Source organism: Papio anubis, chromosome 19 (genome assembly GCF_008728515.1).
Source record: "Papio anubis isolate 15944 chromosome 19, Panubis1.0, whole genome shotgun sequence".
Taxonomy (NCBI): Eukaryota; Metazoa; Chordata; class Mammalia; order Primates; family Cercopithecidae; genus Papio; species Papio anubis.
Window position 1 is genome coordinate 69,978,790 of NC_044994.1, and position 24,951 is coordinate 70,003,740.

The 24,951-nt window shown below is 44.6% G+C and overlaps 1 long non-coding RNA gene across 3 annotated transcripts; it reads right to left on the reverse strand.

Annotated features, from left to right (window-relative positions):
• Positions 1-562: 562 nt before the first annotated feature.
• Positions 563-24,716, reverse strand: LOC103879860. 3 transcript variants are annotated; one of them, XR_004180121.1, is made up of 4 exons: positions 21,497-24,695; positions 17,578-17,743; positions 15,324-15,373; positions 563-3,957 (listed from the first exon to the last, which is right to left on the reverse strand). It is a non-coding gene; the product is annotated as an uncharacterized LOC103879860 (long non-coding RNA). The 3 variants fall into 3 exon arrangements; XR_640644.4 differs by lacking the exon at positions 563-3,957 and adding an exon at positions 12,633-13,193 and having other exon boundaries at positions 15,324-15,378; positions 21,497-24,716; XR_640646.4 differs by lacking the exon at positions 563-3,957 and adding an exon at positions 12,633-13,193 and having other exon boundaries at positions 21,497-24,693.
• Positions 24,717-24,951: the final 235 nt, after the last annotated feature.

Sequence of the window (24,951 nt, forward strand, 5' to 3'; positions counted from 1 at the left end):
TGTCTCTGCTCTGAGTCTTTATAAAATCTCATGCACTGTCCTTCAGCTTCGGAGCAGAGCAGAACTCAAAATCAGAACTTACTGCTCTGACTTGACCATATTTTAGACACCATAAAAAATTAAACTCATTCTATAATATAAACAATCAATGCTAACAATTGGATACTTATGCTTTCTCCAAGTTGTCACAGGGATTAATGTCCCAACCTTCCTCAACATCATTGAGAAGGGACATTTCAGAGCTTCTATTTCTTCCTTCAGTGATACTCTAGTAGAGGGTAGTTTTCCCCTCCCCAATTGAATGCATGGTCCAGAGTCATAGTCTTTGCCTATGACTAAATGAACAGTGTGCTGCTGGGGACTTCAGGAGGGGCCTGATGCATATAGCATGAGAAAAGTCATTCACGTGAACTTAAAGAATTCTGATATTCAAAACTGATATTAATGGCCTTCGATACTGCAAATGTGGAAGCTTATTTTTATGATGAGTAAATTGATTGGAATTTGTAGCAATATATTTTATGCATATTCTTAAGTCGGAAAGAAACCAGGACTGATGGGCTATCTTGAAAAGTCATTGCTTAAATGGTAGTTTATTTGGAAATAAACGAAGAAAAACACACTTGATATAGTAAATGGCTCTATAAAGCTTTTCATTTTCTGAAGTGCAATTCTTTTATACTCGAGAGCCATTTTAGGCTAGAAGTAGCTAAACATACACATTTAATACAATAATTACACGTCTCAGAACACCGATGAAGAAGGACAAGTAGACTTAAGAAAGTATCTGCTTCCGTTAGCGATTTGGCGCCTTCATGGAGAGTCACCATCGTTAAATTCTTCATGCAAAGCCCAAGCCCTCCCCGTTCAGAGCTGCTCCATATTTCTCTCAGAAATGCACACCATAGTCTCATTCTTTTTGTCTAATCACATGAGGAAAATGTCCACTTCATAGAGGGAAAACAAAACAAACAAATTTAAAAAAACACACTTTCTATTTGGCAAACGAGTCCCTCCATTTACATTCGGTTTCCAGTAAGAGGTAATTTCTAATCAGCCTGGCATGAAAACAAAGCAAAATAAATAAATGCATATAAAGCTTCAATAGTTTTAGGATACTGGTTAGTTGAAATTTAAATAAACACGACCATTATAACTAATTCATGAAAAAGGACTGAGAGCAATTTGTGGCAGGGCTGTGTGGACAGCATGGTGTGATGGGATTAATTTGAACTGGGCAGGGTGTGCGGAGCAGGACCAGCAGGGCCCTGGTGAGGCTGCCTGGGGAGGGTGGTGCAGCTGTGCAGGGTGGGGGGCTGGTGCTGGGTGGTGGTTGCAGACGCAGGACCCATCTGCCTTTCATACACGTGCCTGACAGAGGCGCATGTCGTGACTCTCCTCCCAGAAATGGCACACAGGGCCTGTGCCAAGAGCCAGGGCCCAGGCACCTTCTATGAGCCTGGCATGGCTATGGGGTCAGAGCATCTTGTACTGGGATGTACCAGGAACAAGCTGGGAGCAGGAGGCTCCAAGAGCCACTGCCCAAAGCATTCACTGGCACTATAGCTGCTCATTAAAATTCTGCACTTGTAGGTAGAGATTAAACAACTTATCAAAAAATGGATGGTGGATGGTGGAACCCAAGTTTCTCACTGTTGGAGGGGGTGATTAGAGGAAAAGATAGATGACAGATAGATAGATAATAGATAATTAATAGATATGCATGGTTGATACATGGAGGTAGATAATAGAGAAAGGCAGATGACAGATAAATAGAGGTAAATGTATAGAGATAAATGTATAGACAGAGATAGAAATAGATGCTACATAGGCAGACAAAGAGATACATAGATATAGATGATAGATAATCAAGAGAGATAGATATGGGTAGTTGATACATATAGATAGATAATAGAGAAAGGTAGCTGACAGATAGAGGCAAATGTATAGACAGAAATAGAAATAAATGATATACAGACAGACAGGTAGGTAGACAGAGATAGACTGATAGACCGATAGATAGATAGACAATAGATGGATGGATAGATAGATAGATAGACAGATAGATAATCAGAAATTGAGGCATGTACACAGGCAGGCTTACATGCACATACTACGTGTGAAAAAGGGAGGGGGTAGATCCTGAGAAAACCATCAGACCAATTCCAGTTAAAGGCCATTCTACAAAATACCTGACCGGTATTTCTCAAAACTGTCAAGGCCATCGAGAACAAGGAAAGTCTGAGAAACTGTCACAGCAAGGAGGATCTGAAGGAGATGCCACAACTAGGCGTGAGGTGGTGTCCTTGGTGGGATCCCGGACCAGGAAGGGGCATTAGGGAAAAGCTAATGAAATCCAGATAAACCTGAGCATAGCTGACACCACTGGCCCAGTGCCGCTTCCTCAGTTGTGGCAAACACACCCTAATAACTGCAGGCTCTGACAGTAGGAGGGTGGGGTGGAAGCTAGGCAGGTCCTCTTCTAACCCTTTGGTAAATCTGAAGTTATCCTACAGTTAATGATGCAGTTAAATAGGACAAAGGCGAGGCTTTAAAGGAACCAACTGCCTCGGACTGGTCTTTGCCCTTTCTCCTGCCATGCCATTCTCCCACCGGGTTCTACTGTGACCCTTTATTCCCCTGTTTTAGGGGTGTGTGGAGTCTTCTGAAGTGGTGGCTGGAATGCTGTGTGACCTGAGGGGGTTCCTCCGTTTTTGTCTCTGTCTCATAGAAAGGGTAGAGGCTGATGCAGGCAGAGAGATTCTGTGTCTGCCCTGAATCCTGCTCCTGCTGGAAGCACTTTAGTGAATGCCCACCGAGCGCCTGGTCCAGGGGCCATGCATGGAGAGGAATGCTCCAACATGACCCAGGCTGAGTGCACCCCCCACTTCCTCCTGCTGCATCTCAAGCCTTCTAAGGTAGTTCACCCAATAAGCATTCCTTGTTGTCACACACCATGGCATCTCGACATTTTACTTCTGCCTCAAACACCCCCAATTTATAATTCTCAAGAGTTGTGTTTGAACTTTCTTTTCATGTTGACTTAGAACCCATGTGTCTTGTCTTTGTAACTTTCTAAAAGATTTAGGAAACAGCAGTGTATTCTGAAAAGTAAAAGTAAGGGACATGAAACATTCTCAGTTGAAATAGAAAGGAAAACAGTTCATTTCATTCTGGATGACAGTTTTTCAGGGAACAATGGTCTCCGGGAGTTGACACGAGGCAGTAATGAGTGAGGGAGAGGAGAACTGAGTCACAGCTGCACACGGCAATCACCAGAGAACATCGACTCTCTTCCAGCCAGAATACCATTAATACGTGTGTCAGCCCGGAGTGAATCTCGCCGCGTGCGTGCCGCGCCGAGTCCCGGAGAGAAAATGAAGAGCATCCTCGGGGACAGGCCTTTCTTTTTCTCCGGGAGTCTTCATTATTCAGGCATTGTGATAGTTTTCCTTTATTTGTGTAAAGATTAAATTGCACATGATTTCTAATGTTTCTGCTACTCCAACTGTCATAGGTCAACGACCTTCATGCACGCGAGATAATAAGATACATCGTCTGCTGTTCCGGCCACCGCTGTTCCTCCACAGCTCAGTACTTCCCCATTGTTACAAGTCGAAGGCAATTAAATAAAAATACAAGACAAGGCACCTCAAGGATGTTGAGGATTTCATATATATCTTTACGTGACCGCATTTTAGCACAATCCCGCCCGATTATCTAGTGGAACGCTGAGAATCAGAAATGATTCGTGGGGGAAGTGAGATGTTATTGAAGAAGACGTTCCCTGGAAGGATCACAGCATCGGAGCCTGGTGGGCCAACTCCCCATGTCTGAAACTTCCGGCAGAGAGACTTCCGACGAACCCCACCGTATTGGTGGCACTCCAGTTTGTTCAGCTTTCTCCTGGGCTACCCTATCCGCACATAAATTGAATGAATATTCCGGAAGCCCATCCTTGAAAAAGAAAGAAAAGAAAAATAATGGATAGTCCCACCTTTTTAGTGATTATTCACAGGGTCGGGTGTCTCTAATCATTGTTATTTCAGAAGAACGGCCCTGATGAATCACACGTAGTTACCTGGGGAGTGGACTTCAAAAGTTACATTTTAAAAAGTACCTAACTCAGAAAAAATGGTAGTGCCATTATGGATAATAATCCCTTTTTGTTGAACCAAGAATTTCTCCAATGTCCCTGTCCCGCTGCTAACACCTTCCCCTCCCCACCCCATGAGAGTGGAAAGAGCTTCTTTCTGTCGACTGAGCACCTCCCTGGATGACCTTGAATCCAACTTTCCTCAAATCCCTGTCAGCTAATTCCAGCTGTCTCTCTCCAGCGGGGATTAAATGCCCTCTCCAGAAGAGATTTTGGAAACATTCGGCATTCATAAAACTGCAGTCCGGCCCCTCCAAGACTCGGGATCCTCATGTCCGTTTCTGCTGCCATCTGTAGGTGCAGCGTTCAGACAAGGTGCCCCTCCTCCACCACTGGCCTCCACCCCGGGCCCAGAGAGAAGGGGTGACCCTGGGAGCCCTGCCTGGTCTAGGTTACAGTGATTCTCCTCCAACCCTGACAATGCCATGGGTGGCAGAGCAAACGGAACTCGGAGCCCCGCTTCTCCTCTAAGCTCGTAGGCATCTGCAGCAGTGCCTGTCGGCCGTCCTCGGGGAGATGCAGCCCCAGGGCTGCAGGATTGGGGTGCTCCACGCCTCCTAGTCTCTGTCACACAAGCCATCCCCACTACACATGTCCAGGGCAGGACCTCCGAATACTCCGATCAAAGCACTGCACCCTCCTTGCCCCAGTCAATAACTCACAAATGTACTCCCCAAACCTCCTTACCACGGTGAGCCTCCGGGGAGCCCCCGTGGCCCCCACCCTGCGGCTTCCATATTTGTGACCCTCTACCACACTGAGTAGGGCTGACTGACTGCGGGAGTAAGGGCAAATGGGCCATGAAGTTACCCCTGCTTCTACCTCACTGTAACTTAACTCCTGGCTCCGGGGGAGGCCAGAGGACACCCAGCACCCCTAGAGAGACACGGGGGTGGTGAGGAATGGGGCATCCAGCAGTAGCCCTCCAGGTGAGCCCCCTGGAAGCAGATCCTGCCTAAGCCTCTGATGGCCGCAGCCTGGCCAGGATGCTGATGACAGCTTCCCCAAGCAGCTGCTCCAGAATCACAGGTTCAGCTGATCCCAAACCTGTGACCCACAGAAACGAATGAGATGACAGCTCTTCATCACTGCTGTTTAGGCACGCCGTGTCTGGGGGGTAGTTTGTGGAGCAGCCGTTGACAGCTAAAGCACAGGCCACACATTCTCATGTCATCCCGCAGGGACTACCCAGGCCCAGGCCGCTCATCCCACAGGGCTGTGTACCTGTGTCCCAGGAAGGGGGGACTCCATTCCTGCGCTCCCTACTTCCCCACACCCAGCTTCCCCCTGCACCATGGAGCTTGCAGGCTTTTATGAGCTAAATCCCCTTCACCCAGAACCTCTTCCTCAAATTCTTCACCTTCTCACGCTGGCGAAAACCTGGTCTTCAGCTAAAGACCCTGCTCTTCCTGGACTGGCTTCTCCCATCACTCCTGTCACTCCGCTTTCCTGTCCCTACGCGTTTCCACCCCATTATCCTTTCTTTTCGGTTGAGCCTCTAGCTTCAAAAAGTGTGCCATTCACTATACCGCCTACCGAGTCACACCTCTTCCTGAAGACCTTACCCCTGGTCGCCATGAACTTCCTCCCGTATTGCTTCTATAATATGCGTGGGGTCGCCATGAACTTCCTCCCGCATTGCTTCTATAATATGCGTGGGGTCATCATGAACTTCCTCCCATACTGCTTCTATAATATGCGTGGGGGTCACAGGATTCACATAGATGAGGTGCCATCGTCTTGATCTCCTAGTTTACAACAACTTAACTTTCTTTAAGTTAAATTACTGTTGAAGATTCCTTTCCGTATTGTGGGGTAATATGACCACACTGGTCACTCCTACAATGATTTATAAAGCAGTTTGACATACGAGGAGATTTGAAATGTTCCAAGCGTAGTCGTCTATATGGAGACCCTGCTAAGGAACTCCTGCAGCTGCACACAGATAAGACGCCGCGGCAAGGAAGGATACCCTCGAGAAGACAGTGCTGCATCCACGGAGCCTCGTGCCTCAGCACAGCTGTGTGTGGGAAGGTGGTGTAGAATGGGACTGCAGTGTAGCACTGCAGGCAAGAGTGGACGCCCTGATGCTGCCTCCACGGAATCTGAGCACACACCTTACCATTCTATTCTCAAAAGTCGTGCTCCTGAATCCTCACTTGGCTGCTCTGAGTCCTCTACTCCTCACACCTCCTCAGCAGACACCAGTCCTCGATTTCAGCTTCTCAAAGAAACTGTGTTGGCACCAACTATTAGAGTCATCTCTGCTCATGCTCCATCTGAGTGGCCTCATGCTGAACAGCTCAGGAATAAAGGGAAGAACAAAATATCAACTGAGTGAAACGCGGAGAGACCTCCCTGGCAAAGATCGGGCCACTCAGTAGTCCGCACATCCAAAATATGGGAAACCCTGGCTGCATGTTTCAGACCAAAGATCAGGATCCCAGCCCCAATGTGGGCTGGTGCTCTGCCAAAAAGGGCCTACTGCTTATGAAGGTGAATATAGAATTTTATTAAGAGAAAAAACAACAGCAGGGGTTCTCAAACACCCTCGCACCAACCAAGGAACATTAGGCAATATTTGGGAGTGTTGAAGAAATGGTTGCCACAGCTGGAATAGAGGGATGCTTCTGTCTGGTATGGAGAAGTCAGGGACATGGCTACACCCTGCATAGGACGGCCCCCGCCACAGAGAATTAACCAGCCGCGAAAGCAGGAAAGGTGGAAAGCAGAATGGTGAGATTAATTAGAGGTGCAAATAGAAAGACTGATGATGGGCATGTGAAGTCTTAAAGGCATTATAGAGTCTAAAGATCACAGATACTGGACTTAGTTTCCACTCTCTGAGCATTACGTAGACTTCTCAAATGTCACATACGCACGCTCTCTAGGTGAACACCAACCTCAATAACAGGCTCCTGGGGATGCAGCAGTCATGAATTCAACGGGAATCAGACAATCACAACAAAAGCCCTCACTGAACTCGAACTCAAAAAGCTCCAAAAGGTGCTCAATACCAGAAAAGGTCAGAGACACGAAGGAAAACCACACTGAGTAACCTGGCACTCCCATTAGGATGGCAACTATTAAAAACGTGAAAACAGAAAGGAGCAAGTGTGGCAAAGGTGTGGAGAAATTGGAGGCCTGGCTGGGCTGGGGAGGATCCTGTGGAGCTCTGTTTCACAGCCCTGCAAATATACGTCATGCTACTAAACTGCACTGAAAACTGGTTCAGCTGTTAAGATCTGTTGTGTATTTTTTAGCACAATAAAAAATATGCTCCTCATTGGATGACGACGATAAATAACATTAGAGACCTTCAACACTTCAGGTAGAGGCCTACCCCTGTGGTCAGACTGACCTGAGTAGGAATCACTCTTTTTTTTGTTGTTTTGTTTTGAGATGGAGTCTCGCTCTGTTGCCAGGCTGGAGTGCAGTGATGTGATCTCAGCTCACTGAAACCTCCGCCTCCTGGGCTCAAGTGATTCCCCTGCTTCAACCTCCCCAGTAGCTGGGAGTACAGCCGCCCGCCACCACGCTGGGCTAATTTTTTGTATTTTAGAAGAGATGGGGTTTCACCATGTTGACCAGGGTGGTCTTGATCTCCTGACCTCGTGATCCACCCGCCTCTGCCTCCCAAAGTGCTGGGATTACAGGCGTGAGACACCGCGCCCAGCCAGGAATCACTCTTTTATTCATTTGACAATATTTGTGGAGTGGCAGCAGTTTTAGGTCACTGTGTTTTGCACTAGAAATACCATCATCAAATGAAAAGGACTTTTTTCTGTCTTTAAGAACTTACAGTACTGTAAGTTCTTAATGAAGGCAAAAATTTATAATGAAGGCAAAAATCTGTTTTAAAATTCTCTCCCAAGAGGCTCTATTTGGAAGTGATGGTGCTCTCAAGATGTGTATTTCATATGAGGAATCCCACTAATCAGGACTCTTTCCACGCTTCGAGAGAAAGTTTGAAGCTTCTATAAGCATAAAACCGTGAAATGAGTCACAGAGAACTTATGAGAGGCTTCTGTGGGCACACGGCAGCCTCCACGCTGTTCTCTCCTCGTTCACATCCGCCTGCTGCACACCCCAATTCTCACACATGCCGCCGTTCTGGTCTCCTCCCTGCTAACAGGGAATTCCATGGTAAAAAGGTAAGTCTGTTCACACCTCTGCTCTGCTTAAAAACCCTCAATGACTTGCCAATTTCTTACAATAAAGCCCAACATTCTTTTCTCCCCCAATTATTTAAATTTATTTATTTATTCTTAACTTTCATTTTAGTTTCAGAGGTACATGTGCAGGCTTGCGGTATAGGTAACTCACGTGTCACAGTTTGGTGTACAGAATATTTTGTCATCCAGGTAATAAGTCTAGTACCTGATAGAATCTGTTTGTCACTCCTCTTTCTTTTCCCACCCTCCACCCTCATGTACATGTGTCTATGAATCGTCAAAGCTTAGCTCCCTTTTGTGAGAATGTACAGTATTTGATTTTCTGTTCCTGGATTAGGTTTCTAAGGATAACGGCCTCCAGTTCCTTCCATGTTGCTGAAGAGGACATAATTTTGTTCTTCTTCATGGCTATGTAGTATTCCATGGTGTGTGTGTAGCACATTTTCTGCACCCAATCTACTGTTGATGGGCATTTAGGGTGATTCCATGATTTTGCTATTGTGAACAGTGCTGTGATGGACATATGCATGCAAGTGTCTTTATGCTGCCATGGACACACATGTGCATGTGTCTTTATGCTGTGATGGACACACATGTGCCTGTGTCTTTATGCTGTGATGGACACACACATGCAAGTGTCTTTATGCTGCCATGGACATTTGTGCATGTGTCTTTATACTGCCATGGACACACACGTGCATGTGTCTTTGTGCTGTGATGGACACACACGTGCATGTGTCTTTATGCTGTGGCAGACACACAGGTGCCTGTGTCTTTATGTTCCGACACACACATGCAAATGTCTTTATGCCGTGATGAACACACAAGTGCATGTCTTTATGGACCTAGAGCAGGCTCCTCCAAGCTCAGTGATTTCATTTTGTACCACTTTTACCCTTGGCCAGGATACCCCAGCCTTATCTCCGTACTCCACAGCCCTGTGGTCCCCTACTCTGGAACCTTGCGCTACAGATTCCTTCATCTTGAATGCCTCAACCTCCATTCTTCCCTTTCTCACCTTTACTTTCGTCCTAGTAACTCTCTACATCCCAGCTTATAGGACCTGTCTAGTGTCAGCTGCCCCACTGCTCTAGTCCTCCCTCCTGCTGGCACTTGCCCCACGTTTAAGTGAATACGTGGGAGATGGTTATACAAAGTCCCACCCCCTTACAGGACTGTGACACGCAAGTTACCTATACCACAAGTCTGCACATGTACCTCTGAAACTAAAATGAAAGTTAAGAATAAATAAATAAATTTAAATAATAAAAGAATGTTGGGCTGTATTGTAAGAAATTGGCAAGCCACTGAGGGTTTTTAAGCAAGGCAGAGGTGTGAACAGACTTACCTTTTTACCATGGAATTCCCTGTTAGCAGGGAGGAGACCAGAACGGCGGCGTGTGTGAGAATTGGGGTATGCAGCAGGCGGATGTGAACGAGGAGAGAACAGCGTGGAGGCTGCCGTGTGCCCACAGAAGCCTCTCATAAGTTCTCTGTGACTCATTTCACGGTTTTATGCTTATAGAAGCTTCAAACTTTCTCTCGAAGCGTGGAAAGAGTCCTGATTAGTGGGATTCCTCATATGAAATACACATCTTGAGAGCACCATCACTTCCAAATAGAGCCTCTTGGGAGAGAATTTTAAAACAGATTTTTGCCTTCATTATAAATTCCCAATTTTCAATTCAGTTACATCATTTCCTTTTCTGGGAAGTAACAAGCTTCTTTTGTTTTACATTTTCCCTTAGAGTTTTACGTGTGTTTTGATCATTTGTAGACATTTGTAAGGGAGGGCAGGATAGACACCTGTGTCTTCGTCACAGTGAAGGACCCTGGTCAGGAGCTCTTGGCATTCCTACGCCTTCCTAGAGCAACTTTTGTGCAGCCCTTGCCTGGTGCTGCTACCATAGAGGAGAGTCCACCCTCTCGCAGTGGTGTCCAAGCAGGACAGTTGGTTATGGGCGTGTGCTGAGTCTGCAGCCCAAAGCTGGCACTGGAACAGCCAGAGGAAGAGGGTGGGGGGGCAGGTTGGACGTGGGCCAGAATCGGCAATGTCCCTGTGGGCTAACTTTGAACCCCTGCAGACAACATCTGGTGCTATGCCTTAGAGGAGCCTGCAGGAGCCAACACTCAGACGTTCACTTAGGTTTGAAACAGAAAGTTGCCGCTGTCTGTGCTACCAAATGCTCTGTTAGGATGCAGGAGCATCCACTGTGACTCCCTCTGCATTTTTCCACAGGTTCTGTACCCTCCACTCGCCATCAGTTGCTCACTGAGGTCCTCTGGCAGAGGCAGCGTGCACAGACCCAGGAAAGCATGGCGGGTGGGTGGATGACCCTCCGCGGACAATTGCTTCTCGGGATGTCGGGACAGTGCCCTCCAGACCCTGGTTTCCCTCAGAAGGCTCCCCATGCCCTTCCTCTGGGAGCTGGGTTTGCTTGTCACTGTGGAGGTCACGTGCACACTACGCTTCTGGGGTGTCCCTCATATCTCAGCTGCCCCCTCTCAACCGTGGGTGCTTTGAAAGAGGGGCTCATGCTTTACTGATTTTTCTATCTCCAGTGCATTCTTGTAATTGACATGCAATGTAGCTTTAAAAAATACTTTAAAAATTCATCTATCAGAAGATATCAAGGCCTAACATAAATTTTAGTAACCCGGCCAGGTGCGGTGGCTCATGCCTGTAATCCCAGCACTTTGGGAGGCCAAGGCAGGCCGATCACAAGGTCAGGAGATTGAGACCATCCTGGCTAACATGGTGAAATCCCGTCTCTACTAAAAATACAAAAAAAAAAAAAAACTAGCTGGGCGTAGTGGCGGGAGCCTGTAGTCCCAGCTACTCGAGAGGCTGAGGCAGGAGAATGGTGTGAACCTAGGAGGCAGAGCTTGCAGTGAGCTGAGATCACGCCACTGCACTCCAGCCTAGGCAACAGAAAAAGACTCTGTCTCAAAAAAAAAAAAAAAAAATTTAGAAACCCTCCAAATCTGATATATTTTTTAAAGAATTTCTGCTTTCATTGCATTGCTATGATTTGACACTTTCTGCCCACCATGTGTAGCCCTGCAATTTGCTTGTTCTGGCCCGCAGTAGATAAACTTGGTCTGCCAAGTTTTCTCAAATCATCTTATCTAAAATCTTATTCAACCACTCAGAAAAAAGTAGAAACATTTACTCCAAAAAAAATAACACGAGCCCGCTCCCTTCATACCAGGGGATCATTTCTCCTGAGTATTTTGACATTAACAACTTTAAAAGATGAACAAATTATCCAAAATTCTTTAAAAAGTTAGTAGCTTGTCATGTTTGACACTATCGAGACGCACACCGCCTCTGAAACAGATTGGCTAAATCCTCAGGCAGCAGAAGAATTCAAGTGGAGACCTGAAAGTCAGACCCTGGACTAAGGTAAGAGTTAAAGTCACTGAGATCTAAGCCCATATTGAAATCGAAGCTGTGTTTCTTCAGCACCTGCACACCCTAAATCTGTGCACGCACAAAGGCTCCATGGCCGTCCCACACCAGCCTCTGCTCAACCCTCCCCTACCCACAGCACTGGGGTGACGGCCCCCTCACTGCTCAGCTGGGAGAGGAAGTCCGCCATCCGGGCCCTACACCCTCATGGAATGTGCCCCTCCCTCCAGCACCCCCGCCATACTCCTACAATAACTGTGTTTTTCAAATCATAATTGAAAACGGTTAAAAATTAATCGAAAATGCAAAGGAGTTTCAGTTAACTTTTTTCAGCCTATTAATATTTTCCTAAGCAAGATTTAATTCAATGGCACATTAAACGGATTCAGCAAATGACTCTGTGGTATTTTAACGGCAATACACATACTCAGGCATGAACAAGCTGCAAGTCTTCTTTAGTGAATGCACAGTATCCAATGAAACTGGAGCAGGAAGTCTTGTTACTGTCATTCTGTATGGTGTATGTGTGTATAGGTGTGTAGGGGTGTGTATGGGTGCGTAGGGGTGTGTTTAAGTATGTGTGTGTTCCTGTGGGCGATGTGTTTGAGTGTGTGTATATGCATGTACCTGTGTGTGTGTGTGTGTGTTTCTGTGTGCATAGCTGTGAGTGGGGGTGTATGTGTCTCTGTGTAGAGATGTGTGTGTGTATGTGTGTGTGCATATGTGTGCATGAATATGTGTTGCATGTGTACATGTGTGTGGCATGTTTGTGTGTGTCTTGTGTGGGGCATGTGTCTATGTGTGTACTTCTGTATTGTGTGTTTACATGTGTACATGTGCGTAGATGTATATGTGTATTGCATGTGTGTGCACGTGTGTGCATGCTGCATGTGTATGTGCATGTGTTTGTATATGCCGGTTTATATGTATGTGTATATATGCGTGCATATGTGTATGTGCCTATGTTTTTGTGGGTGCATTTCCGTGTGTTGTAGGTGCCTGTGTATGTGTGTATGTGCATGAATATTTGGGTGTGGGAACATGTGCACTGCACGTGTGTGTGCCTGTTTGTGAGCGCTGACACTATTCGTCCTGCCCATTGATCGTCTCCCTTCCCTGCTCTCAGATACTCACTTGCTCCTCTCCTAAGATACTTGTCTGCACCATGATTTCTGTGGGCTTACTTCATTACCATGTATCATCCGGTTCAAAGTCAAACCTGATCAATTAAAGACCAAAAAAATAAAACAGCAAAGTGGCTAGCTGCACTCCTTCTGAGTAAATGACAATTAGCAAATAGACAATCCTTCATTGTTTCCTTCATTAACAGAAAATAGTACACCAGGCTACTTGGAGGATTTCTGGTTAATCGGTGGCATCCATCTGCAGCCTTTGTTTAGCAGGTCTGTGCGGCTCTCCTCTCCGGCACGAGCATGTTTATCGTGGTCTCCTGAAAGCCCAGAAGCCCATAGGTCAGAGAACAGCGTTTTGATGGATTATAGGATTGTAACTGTCCCTGCCAGTTGACAGCTTTTATTGGCTGGGAGGATGAGCCTGTAAACCTTTATATAATTATTGTATTAAAGGCACTGTGCCTCTGTGTTGCTGGCGCTTGTTCAGGGATCAATGTGGAGATAATTTCAAAAATGAATAGTAAGTATTGATCGTCCCATGGTGGGGCCTTATCAGCGGCTGAGGCCGAGGGCTGCAGATTATAACTTCAATGTCATTTATGATGATATGATGCGCATTGCCGGGGAGCAATTTAAACAAAGGGCTGATTTAATTCGCAGTGGATTTTTGTAGTGTGATGGGTAATAAATCACAATCTATGTAATTTTTAGAAATGAACACATGTTGGCAGTAGTTCAGGGCAGTTCCTAAGAGATCTGAAAATGACCAGGGAGGGGAAATCTCAGCCGAGAACCCCCTCTGAATGATTGGGCTTTGCTTGATTCTGGCATTCACATGACCTTGGGGTCCCTGCTGGCAGCTGCTGGTTAATTTTCTTCACTGAGGACACAGTTTAACTTTCTATCTGTCTGCCAATTACCTGACATTTTCAACTTATCACCTTCTATTTTTTAAATGATTGGAGGCACATCCACATTTTGACATTTTTTTTAAAGCAAGTATTCGTTCTGTTGCTGCAGAGGCATCTCTCTGCCATTCTGCTCTAGTGGCCCCCTTCTATTTCCCCTCACAAAAATTAACAACAGTTTACATAACCACATAAAGAGACAATTCGGGCATTTTATTGTAATTTTCAATACGTCCTTGGTTAGATGCTGCCAACTTCTAAGTTTCAACCTTAGCCATAGACTCATGCACAGAGACTCACAAATCGTCTCTGAGGAAATTCTACTCAGTGGTCCTTGTTGGAAGAAGGTTCTACACTTTAAAAATAAATCATTATAAAGTAAATCATTAAGGAATATTGGAACAACATGAACAGATTCATTAAGCCCTCTAAAATTAGAAAAAAATGAAGCAACAGTCATGAATTGTAACTTGTTGATTTCAGTTACTATAATACTAACAGTATATTTTACATCCATTCATTTCAGAGGAAGGAAATTTTGATATTTTAAGGATATTGGATGCAGATCCCTAGGAAAGAGTATTAAAGGATTAGAAAACTAAAAATAGAATCCAGGCTGGGTCTGCAAAAGGCAATAGCTCTCCCAGGTCCACACTGATGCTGATGTGGAATCTCAAGGCCAGTGCCGCTGTGCCGGGGCCGCATCTGTCACCGAGTGCCCCTGTTCAAGCATCGTTTACCTGGGGGAGGACCCAGGTCGCCTCCATCACAGGTGAATTAGAGAATCTCATATCCAAGGCCAGGCTTTATACTGCATGACTCAGACTCAGTGAGCAAGGGCGTGTTCTTGGAGGGCAAATTTCTCAGCCTGTGGATTTATAACCCTTGCCCCATGACCTGGGATTCTGCAGCTTCAATTTAGAGCTCACAGGCCTGAGCCCCCAAGAGCCCCAAATTAGAAGACATCCTGTGTGATATTATCTCTTGATTGCTGGGTTCGTTGTTTTTACATTTTTAGTCTTTCTTATTTTCTAAAAATAATCGTGAAGCCCTAACTTTTCCCCTCGCACATCAATTCATGGTGAAAACACTTTCATTGTATTGAAAATAGTTTACCTGAACCATTTTTAAAACCATGTGTTGCACAAACTGGGGCCTGTTGGGGGGTGGGAGGCAAGGGGAGGGGGAGCATTAGGACAAATACCTAATGCATTCAGGCATGTAGGGCTTAAAACCTAGAGGATGGGTTGATGGGTGCAGCAAACCGCCATGGCACACGTATACCTGTGTAACTAACCTGCACATTCAGCACATGTATCCCAGAACTTAAAATTAAAAAAAAAAAAAAAATGTGCTGCCTTCACAGTGACTGTGAGTGAGCGTGCTCATTCTGCTCATCCACCCAACACTTAGTCTACTTGCAAATACAAGACTTAATACTCATGATCTCACAGACACCCCCCAACACACACACCCACTCTGTATCTCTCAGTCTCTCAAGTCGCTTCCTCCCTCCTCTTCACTGCATTTCTCTCTTACCTTATGGAGAACACTTTTACTACCTTCCATTTTTCCTCTTCAATTCTTCTCTAACCTCGTCATAAAAAAAAAATAATAAAAAAAATTACTCCCCCAACCGTCACCAATATATTACAACTAAATTACATGTAAAAGATCTGAATGGAACCCCTGTTGTCTTGGGAATAGCATATGGATTCCAATAATAAGAAACCATTTCTATCCTCTGCCCCAACCTGTGCTATGTAAGGCTCCTGCTACAAAAACTCCACTTCCCAAAATTCGATTTCCTTCGGTTCCATGTGGTGCCCAGAAACGTTTGTTCTGCGCCTACAATGGCTTCCTCTGAAGGTATTTCTAAGAGAGATGGCTTTTCCTTCACATAAAGATACTGCATCCTCTAGCTTCGATGTTTGACTTAGTCTAGATTTTGACATTTAGCATAAAAACGTTGAAATAATACAACAGATATTTATCCAGCCCCTACTCTACGCCGAGCTTGATGCCAAATCCTAGAGGCACAAAGATCCTAAGATTAAGCCTCTCTCTGTAAGGAACTCCCAACACAGAACGTAAGAGCCAGTGGCTCCATTTCAACCTGTTACTGGGAATATAGCAGTGGAAGTGCCGGATACGGAGGGTCCAGGGCCTCGGAGTTGATGGCATTGACATCCCGCTGCGATCCCACATAGGGCTTCTCAGAGAAGACAGTGGCTGAACCAGGGGGAACAAGGATGGGTTAGGGTGCGCTCGGCACACGTGTCTAGTTAAGAGGAACAGCGTGTGCGAAGATGCGAAGCTGTGAAACAGTCTGCAGAAGGCGGGGAGAAAGTCTTGGGAGTGAGGGATGGGGAGGCTGGGAAACAGGAACCCACACTGGAATGCGTAAAAATGGTAGAAATAATGTTCAAGGACAAGGGCTACTTTTTGTTTTTTTTTTGAGACCGAGTCTTGCTGTCGCCCAGGCTGGAGTGCAGTGGTGCGACCTCGGCTCACTGCAAGCTCCATCTCCCGGGTTCACCCCATTCTCCTGCCTCAGCCTCCCAGGTAGCTGGGACTACAGGCCCCTGCCACTGCGCCCAGCTAATCCATTGGTATTGTTAGTAGAGACGGGGTTTCACCATGTTAGCCAGGATGGTCTCGATCTCCTGACCTTGTGATCTGCCTGCCTCGGCCTTCCAAAGTGTTGGGATTACAGGCGTGAGCCACCGCGCCCTGCCGGACAAGGGTTACTTTTAATCCCACAGTTTCCATATTCTACTCTCCTGATGAATTATCCATTTAATCGCTTCCTAAGTAATCATTTTGGAAAGTTATACCAATAAAATACTCTAGTCTTTAAATTTTCCCCAATTTAAGGCCTCATTACCTCCTGTAATAAGAGTACAGTGACATTCTCAGCACTGTACTGTACTTAAGAGCCAGGGTACATTTCATGAAGAAGACGCTTTTCAAGTTGTGAGTTTCCTAATATTTCTACGATTTCATTTCTAATGTTATAATTAATTGATTTTCAACCTCAATGTGATATTTCCTCTCTACAGTTTGAAATGTGAAATATATTTTAAAAATTATATTGTATGCTTGTTATGTTTGGTTCATTTTGGTTTGCATTAATTTCAATATATTCTTGATAATACTGTCCTGGTAGAACACATAACAGGAAAATATCTATCCTGAAGCATTCATTTGATTTTAACAATTATAGCAATTAAATTTTAAAACAGTACCATAAGTTAGAAAGAAAGAAAAAGTTGATACCCTTCAAATGACTTCATTTGTATTAATGATAATCACATACTGTTTTATTTTACTTATTTTTTTCTTTTTTTGAGACGAGGTCTCATTCTGTCACCCAGGCTAGTGTGCAGTGGTGTAATCTCAGTTCACTGCAACCTCCACCTTCTGGACTCAATTAATCCTCCTGCCTCAGCCTCCCCAGTAGCTGACACTACAGGCATATGCCACCACACCAGCTAATTTTTGTATTTTTTGTGGAGACAACCATGTTCCCCAGGCTGGTCTCAAACTCCTGAGCTCAAGCAATCCTCTCACCTTAGCCCCCAAAGTGCTGGGATTACAGGCATGAGCCACCACACCCAGCCAGCATTTTATTTTTAAATATTGTAGTCTCTCTTATCTTTGCAATGAAGATGCAAAAGAAAACCTTATTTTATTCATCTATTAATATTATTAATAGGAATAATCCTCAGTTATTAAATATTTCTAAATATGAAGCAGACACGGTGACATCATTTTGTACATACGAGCTCACCTGGTCTTTCAGTCACTCTGAGACAGGTGCTATAACTATTCCCATTTTGCAGATGATGTTACAGAACATACTATCCCTCCAGGCCCACGCAGCTCAGTGAAGTGAAGTGAAGCAAGAGTCCAACTCAGTTCTGAGTCCAAAGCTTAAGTCCCAAATTAATCAGGCGCTACAAAAGACATTAGGTTTCCTAAGTGAATTACATGAATTACATCCTAAACAATGTTAAAAAATTAAGAATATATTCTGGGTTTTTTTTTTTGAGACCTGCAGCTAAGGAGACTTTATTACGCTTCTACCTTCTCTATTCTGAAAATATCTACTATCATATTTGGGGAAAAGAACAATAAAATTTTTATTTTTACCTGAGAACGTTAAATATTTTAACTTTATCCACACCTCTGACAGTCTTGGACTTCACCTAAGCCCTGTGATCCTGGAAAACGGTGAAGAGTAAGAAATCTTACCATGGTGTTCCTTCAAACGGCTCACCGCCCTCACCCAAGGCACCGCCCTCCCCATGGGACTTAGGTGAGATCAAAGCGTGTCCCTTTGTTTTCCTAGAAGTCCAGACGAGTCCCTCAAACTCCGTGCCTCGTGCATGATTAGCGGTATTACTCATTCCCGCTGATGCATCAGACATCATGCTTGTGAGTCAAACACGGGCCAAGCTTTCTGCCTTCTCCAGGTCCCCACACACAGTCCGAGCCCCGTAGACAGCCCTGTCACCAGGCCCTCCTGAGAACAGACCAACCTCAAGGGAAAGCATTCCTGGACCTACACACCCGGTTTCTCTAGCTCTGTTTACTTCTCCTTAGAAAAGAAAAACCCTTTTCCTAATCCTTGGGAGACATGCAGACCTTACGGCTGGAGGCTTCTCTCCATGGCAATGACCTCCTCCCTCCGTGGCCATAGTAACTTTTTCTCCCTTGCAATATCCCTACTGAATATCGTCTCTCTTTGCTAAGTCTGGGTTTGTTTTTTATTGGACACAATTTTTTTTATCAGCACAGAGTAAAGATTGACTGCTCAGTGATTAGACTTTTATTAAGTAAACTGCATCTCCTTCATCAGGTGACCCGATCTCAGTTCTACCAGCACAACACACAGCTGCCCAGTCGCCTCCTCTCCAGAAGTTCCATTGGGAATTAGAGACTTTCGAAAAATTGTTTTAAATAGTAATAAATTCTGTGCATGTTAAAAGGTAAAAGAGAGGGTGATTTTGATGCCCTTTAGTATAAACTCTATACAATTAAAGACACTGCCACGCTTCCATTTTTCCTAAGTGTTTACCAACACGCACATGAGTAACAACGTGAAGATCAAATACCCAAACTCCAAGAAAAGAGGCTGAGTGCAGGTTATCCGGCAAGCGCCATCGCGGGGTACCGCCTGGCCAAGACACCCCGCGCCCCTCATGTATGTGAGCACACATGCAACTCCTGCTTACTCGTGTTAGTGGACGGGGTCAGAGATGTGGATAAATCAATGTATCCGACTATTCTAAAATAATTACTATTGATCCCCGGAGGACTGGAATTCCTGCCTTTATATTTAAATATTGATATATACGACACCCTGGAAATCCAGAGTCTTTGAAGTAAAATGATGATGACACTTTCTAAATTTACCCATCTCAATCAGGCTAGCACACACTCTGGTTTCCCAGTGCCCATCTCTTCTCTCGCTCTCCTCCACCCAGCAGAACAGACCACCTAATGGAATATGTTAGAACTGCCAGAAATGTGTGACATATTTACCTAGAACAATTGGAGGATTTTGACAAGGGGCTGCTCACGTAGGAGCGGGCGGGTCTCAGGGGGCCACAACAACTTACTAGGAGTAGGCGCAGGCTCTTCCTCTCAGACTGAACTGGAGCAAAGGAAGACCTCACCCGGACCTGCAGTGAGAGGCGATGTGGACAGGGTGGGCCTCCAGGGTGGGGTGTGCTGGGGAGGGGCCCGGCTGCCTTGCTTCTCACAGAGAGGGTTGAGGAGCAAAGGCCCTAATTTTGCCTTCCTCATTCATGGGGTCCCCTGGACGAATCCTGCTGATGACCAGCTAGTCCAGGGATGGAGCCCACGGCGTAAACCCCTCAGGACACAGAGCAGAGTGGGGAAAGAGCTGAGAGTGAATCTGAATGAGGGAAAGAAGATGTGAGTTACTCTTTTTATTTTATTGAGACGGAGTCTCACTCTGTCGCCCAGGCTGGAGTGCAGTGGCATGATCTCGGTTCACTGGAACCTCCACCTCCCGGGTTCAAGCAATTCTCCTGTCTCATTCTCCCATGTAGCTGGGATTACAGGTGCACGCCACCAAGCCCAGATAATTTTGTTTTTGTATTTTTAGCAGTTTCACCATGTTGGTCAGGCTGGTCTCAAACTCCTGACCTCAAATGATCCACCTGCCTCAGCCTCCCAAAATGCTGGGATTACAGTCATGAGCCAGCAAGCCCAGCCTGATAATTCATTTTAGATGTGTGTTCAGTCTTGCATGAAAGGAAGTGATGACAGGACCCCAAGACTTAAGAGCTTACAAGTCAATGAAAGGAGTGCCCATGCATCAGCCATTTGAGGAGTGATGACTCGAGATGGAGGTGTAGACACAGTGGGCCTGGCATTCACATGAGTGATGACGGGAATGGGGATGAAGAAAGTGGAGGTGTAGATGGGAGGAGAGATTGGGTGTGCTTTTGACAGAGGTGGTTAGAGGAAGCTCGCTCCAGCTAAAGACACCAGAGAAGTGCCTGCTGCATGATTAAAACAGGTAGAAATTTCAGAAAAAGAGGGCAGAAATCACTGATGAGTTAGAAATGGATCCAATGAGAAAAGAGGAGACAGAAGCCACCAATATTCTTGTTGCTAGGCCCCGAACCGGCAATAAAGAGGGAAAGGGAGCTGGATTAGGAACACGTGAGGGAGAGAGCCATGAGTTTTTATATTTTTTTTGTTTGAAATAACTTCTGATTATACAATAAACACACATTTTAAATAATTTGCAGTAAATAACAAAGTGAAAGCAAGAAATTTAAAATCGCCGTAAGTGACCATAATTATGGTTTCTAAGAGATAGCCACTGGTTTTTGGCATTTTTACTAGATTCATTCAGTACTAAATATTATGTGTGAGTTGCAGATATGCTCTCCTGTGTCAAATCTGCAGAACACAATGTCTGACACCCAGAAAGGGCCAAATAAATCTTTGTTGTGCAAATTTTTCTTTGAAGATCATTTATTTGTGTGTGTGTGTGTGTGTGTGCCTGCTTCTAACATTATAATCTGTTTGCTTTAAAAATATAGTCAGCGTTTTTGTCATTGGAGATTTTATTTACAATTTTCATCATTATAAATGTGATAACTATTCTACATAGCAAACTGTGGTGTATGTGTGATGCTTTGCTTAGTGTAAATTGGAATTTGTTATTGGACATGTTGAACTTCAGCTTTTGGAAGGATATGCAGATGGAGTAGTGTAGCCATCAGGAAGAGATGTATTGATACCATCACAACTGCCTTAAAATATCAAGTCAATACACCTAGTCTTGCCGTCTCTATTTTTTTCCTTGCGGAGACGTCAGGGAAGCCCAGACAATGGCTGATCATCTAAAATGAGGTGTGAGGTAAAGAGAGGAATAATAGCAGACCCTTAGAGAATGCTCATCTTCAGACATGAGAAGAAAGAAGGAGAGTTTGGAAATGTACTGCCGGTGTCTGGGGGTGACAAGAAACACCAGGACAATGGAATGTCACTACACCGCCAAAAAGTGTGGAGCCATTTGTGTTCTCTCTCCTTCTCAGGAGAAGATTTGGGCTGGAAGTGCTAGTTTATGGTTTGTTAGTGTATTAGTCCGTTTTCATGTTGCTGATAAAAGACATATTGGAGACTGGGCAATTTACAAAAGAAAGAGGCTTAATTGTACTCACAGTTTCACGTGGCTGGGGAGGTCTCCCAATCATGGCGGATGGCAAGGAGCGGCAAGTCACGTCTCACGTGGACGGCGGCAGGCAAGGCGGGAAAACTTAGACAGCCAAACTCTCGTTTTTGTAACTATCAGCTCTCGTGAGACCTATCCACTCTCACGAGAACAGCACGCGAGAGACCCGCCCCCGAGCCACCCTCACGAGAACAGCACGGGAGAGACCCGCCCCCGTCATCCACTCTCACGAGAACAGAACGCGAGAGACCCGCCCCGCGAGCCACTGTCACGAGAACAGCACGGGAGAGACCCGCCCCGTGATCTACTGTCACGGGAACAGCACGGGAGAGACGCGCCCCGTGAGCCACCCTCAGGAGACCAGCACGGGAGAGACGCGCCCCGTGATCCACCCTCACGAGAACAGCACGGGAAAGACCCGCCGCCATGACTCAGTCACCTCCCACCGGGTCCCTCCCCCGACACTTGGGAATTCGGGATGAGGTTTGGGGGGACGCCCAAACCACATCAGTTTGGCAATAGGTACTGGTCGGAGCCGGAGACCAGGATGACCCTGGCCCCTCCGCTGAGGTGTAGAGTGACCAGCGAGGGGAACTCTAGGGTAAAACAGAGTGGCAACCCCTAAGGACCCGGGGGACAAACAGCACAAAGATCCTTTAATGAAGCATTTTCAGAGTTTAAGATATTTCCAACAAAATATTTTCCCCAAAAGATGTCTTTAATAATATTGGATGCGTTGATTTTAAGAGGGTCCTACAGAGACACATTTGAGTCACCGGTCTCTCTCCCGTGTACTGGTACTTTCAATACATAATGTCTGGAGCAGAGCATGGAAATGGCCTGAAAATATCCTCTCCTTTGCATGCAGGAACACACAGATGAGAGGATGTGTCTTCAGGAGCAAGGTGAGTGAGACCTCGTTAGCAGAGGAACAAGTTCAAGACTACACATCTTCTTACTTGTCAGTTTAAATCTCAAGTGAAGAGCGAGCTCACTGCAGGTCTAAAAACAGTATTTCCTGCTGCCAAGACATGAATGAGCTAATTGTGTTTTAAATAGTTCGCCTTACAAAAAATTTTCTTTCTTTATGTGAATAGAGCTGTGATTTATTAATTTTCCTTTCTATTATTTGCTATAGACTTTCCCTAGCATCTTCCTTATCAATCACTTCTCTATTGAAACCAATACTGAAATCTCAGTGTAATTAGTGTAGATTGCAGGACATGTGTGAAATAAAACAAGCAAATTTAAAATATCTGGGCAGCCCCCTTTCAGGCCGTAATGTAAGGGACCCTTCAATGAGGATTTTCAGGGTAGCATCTTTCACCTTGGCAGCCAATTCAGCATCAAAGGTGACAGGACTGGGCAGCAGGCACTTAGAAAAGATAGCTGCAAATGCTACAAAGAACTAAATTAGTAAAGGAAACTTAATTATCTTGCCTCTAGCCTCCCTCTGGTCAGTATCCCAGTTGAACACAGACGGAACTCAGCATTTTTATAAATGCACTACTTTAGACTTAGAATAATTCCTTTCTTAACCATTCATCTAGAGCTGCACTGGCCATTTTTTTTCTGTCCTTTATCTATAGATTTAGAAACAGTAAATATCAAATGATATCCATTAAATCATAAAAACACATGCCCCTTTGTTTTTTAGGAAACCAGTTTTGACTTTTGTTTTTAAACTAGAAAATGGTAACAAGGGTATTTCTAAAGATGTAAATTATATAGTATGAGTAACTCACATACTTATCCAAATACTTTCAGAACATTCTGTGTTGTTGTTTTATGCACAAACACACGTCAACGTGCATGTGCCATGCTATAGACATGAGAGAACATCCTTCAAGCCAAGGGCATAAATCTCATCATGGTACAGAAAATGTGATTAAGTCATTTCTGGGAAAGATACGTTAGTAAATAAGGATGATAAAAAAAGTCTATTTTCATTGAGGTTATAAATTTGCAAGGTTATACTATTTTCAAAATGTTTGAAACCTATCTACAACAGAAATTACCTTTCATATATCCTCTTCAGTCTTTTCTCTTTGACTTGTTTGTAAAACTTTAAATTAAAGATGATAGAATCTTAGATAGTGTTAACTCTGTTACTTGTGACTGTTCCACTCTGGTGTGAGGAACAGTTCTGAAACAGTTCTGGAAAGCAGAACATTTCTGGAGAGGGGAACAGTTCTGGAGAGGAGGATAGTTCTGAGAGGGGAACAGTTTGGGAGAGAAGGACAGTTCTGGAGATGAGGACAGTTCTGCAGAGGGAAATAGTTCTGGAGAGGAGGATAGTTCTGAACAGAGGAACAGTTCTGGAGAGGGGGACAGTTCTGGAGAGGAGGACAGCTGTGGAGAGGAGGACAGTTCTGAACAGAGGAACAGTTCTGAGGAGGGGGACAATTCTGGAGAGGAGGACAGTTCTGGAAAGGGGAACAGTTCTGGAACGAGGGGTAGTTCTGTAGAGGGGAACGGTTCTGGAGAAGGAAAGAGTTCTGGAAAGGGGGGGGGCAGTTCTGGAGAAGAGGACAGTTCTGGAGAGAGGGACAATTCTGGAGAGGAGGACAGGTCTAAAAACTGCTGGCAAGAGCTAGGTCAACCTAGGCCAGTCTTCAAAATTTTGGGTCTTCTGTTTATGTTCGTCTTCCTCTGAGTTATGGATCCAGCCTGGCATGCCTTGAGTCTCTCGCCATTTTAGGTCGTTTCTTAATGCAACTGCACTAATGCTTAATGTTTAATCCTTGAGCCATGACAAACTATGAGGAAAGACCAAACGGTGTCAAAGGCAAAGAGGAGAAAGCAGAAAAAGGCTTAGAAATGCATCGACTTCTTACTCAGCCAGCTTATTAATGGGAAGGCTGCAATATAGATTAAAACATTGATTACGTAGGAAAAAAAGTATGAATTTTAGTGGTTAGAAGAATGTTATTAAGAAGACTACCACCGAACTCTTTCATGTTTGCTTTTTAAAGTTTTAGGTTGCATATTAAATTTGATAATAAACTTTCATGTCATGTGTTTGAAACAGTTTGTGGAGACTCTTACTTAAAAAAATAACTCTTTAGATCATATTTCTCTAGTTTTGTTGTATCCTGAAAAATCAGCATATGCTTCAAGGTCAAAACTCATGGTTATAAATGTCAAAATAAAAAATATTGTATATATTTTTACTATAATATTTTTATATAAATTGGTATATAGCCCTGATTTACTTTCAACTAAAAACATGAGTAAGTAGATATATAGGTACCCTTGTAGTAATATATAGTTAATGTATATCCAACTCATTGTCATGTTAGCCTCAGCATGCATATTTTTATATATTTTACACACACACAAACCAAATTCATGCATATATAACAATTGCCAAATGCAGCTCTCTGTTGATCTTCAAATGTAGTATTTATCTGTCTGCAGACCAAACTATGTGCTTGCAATATC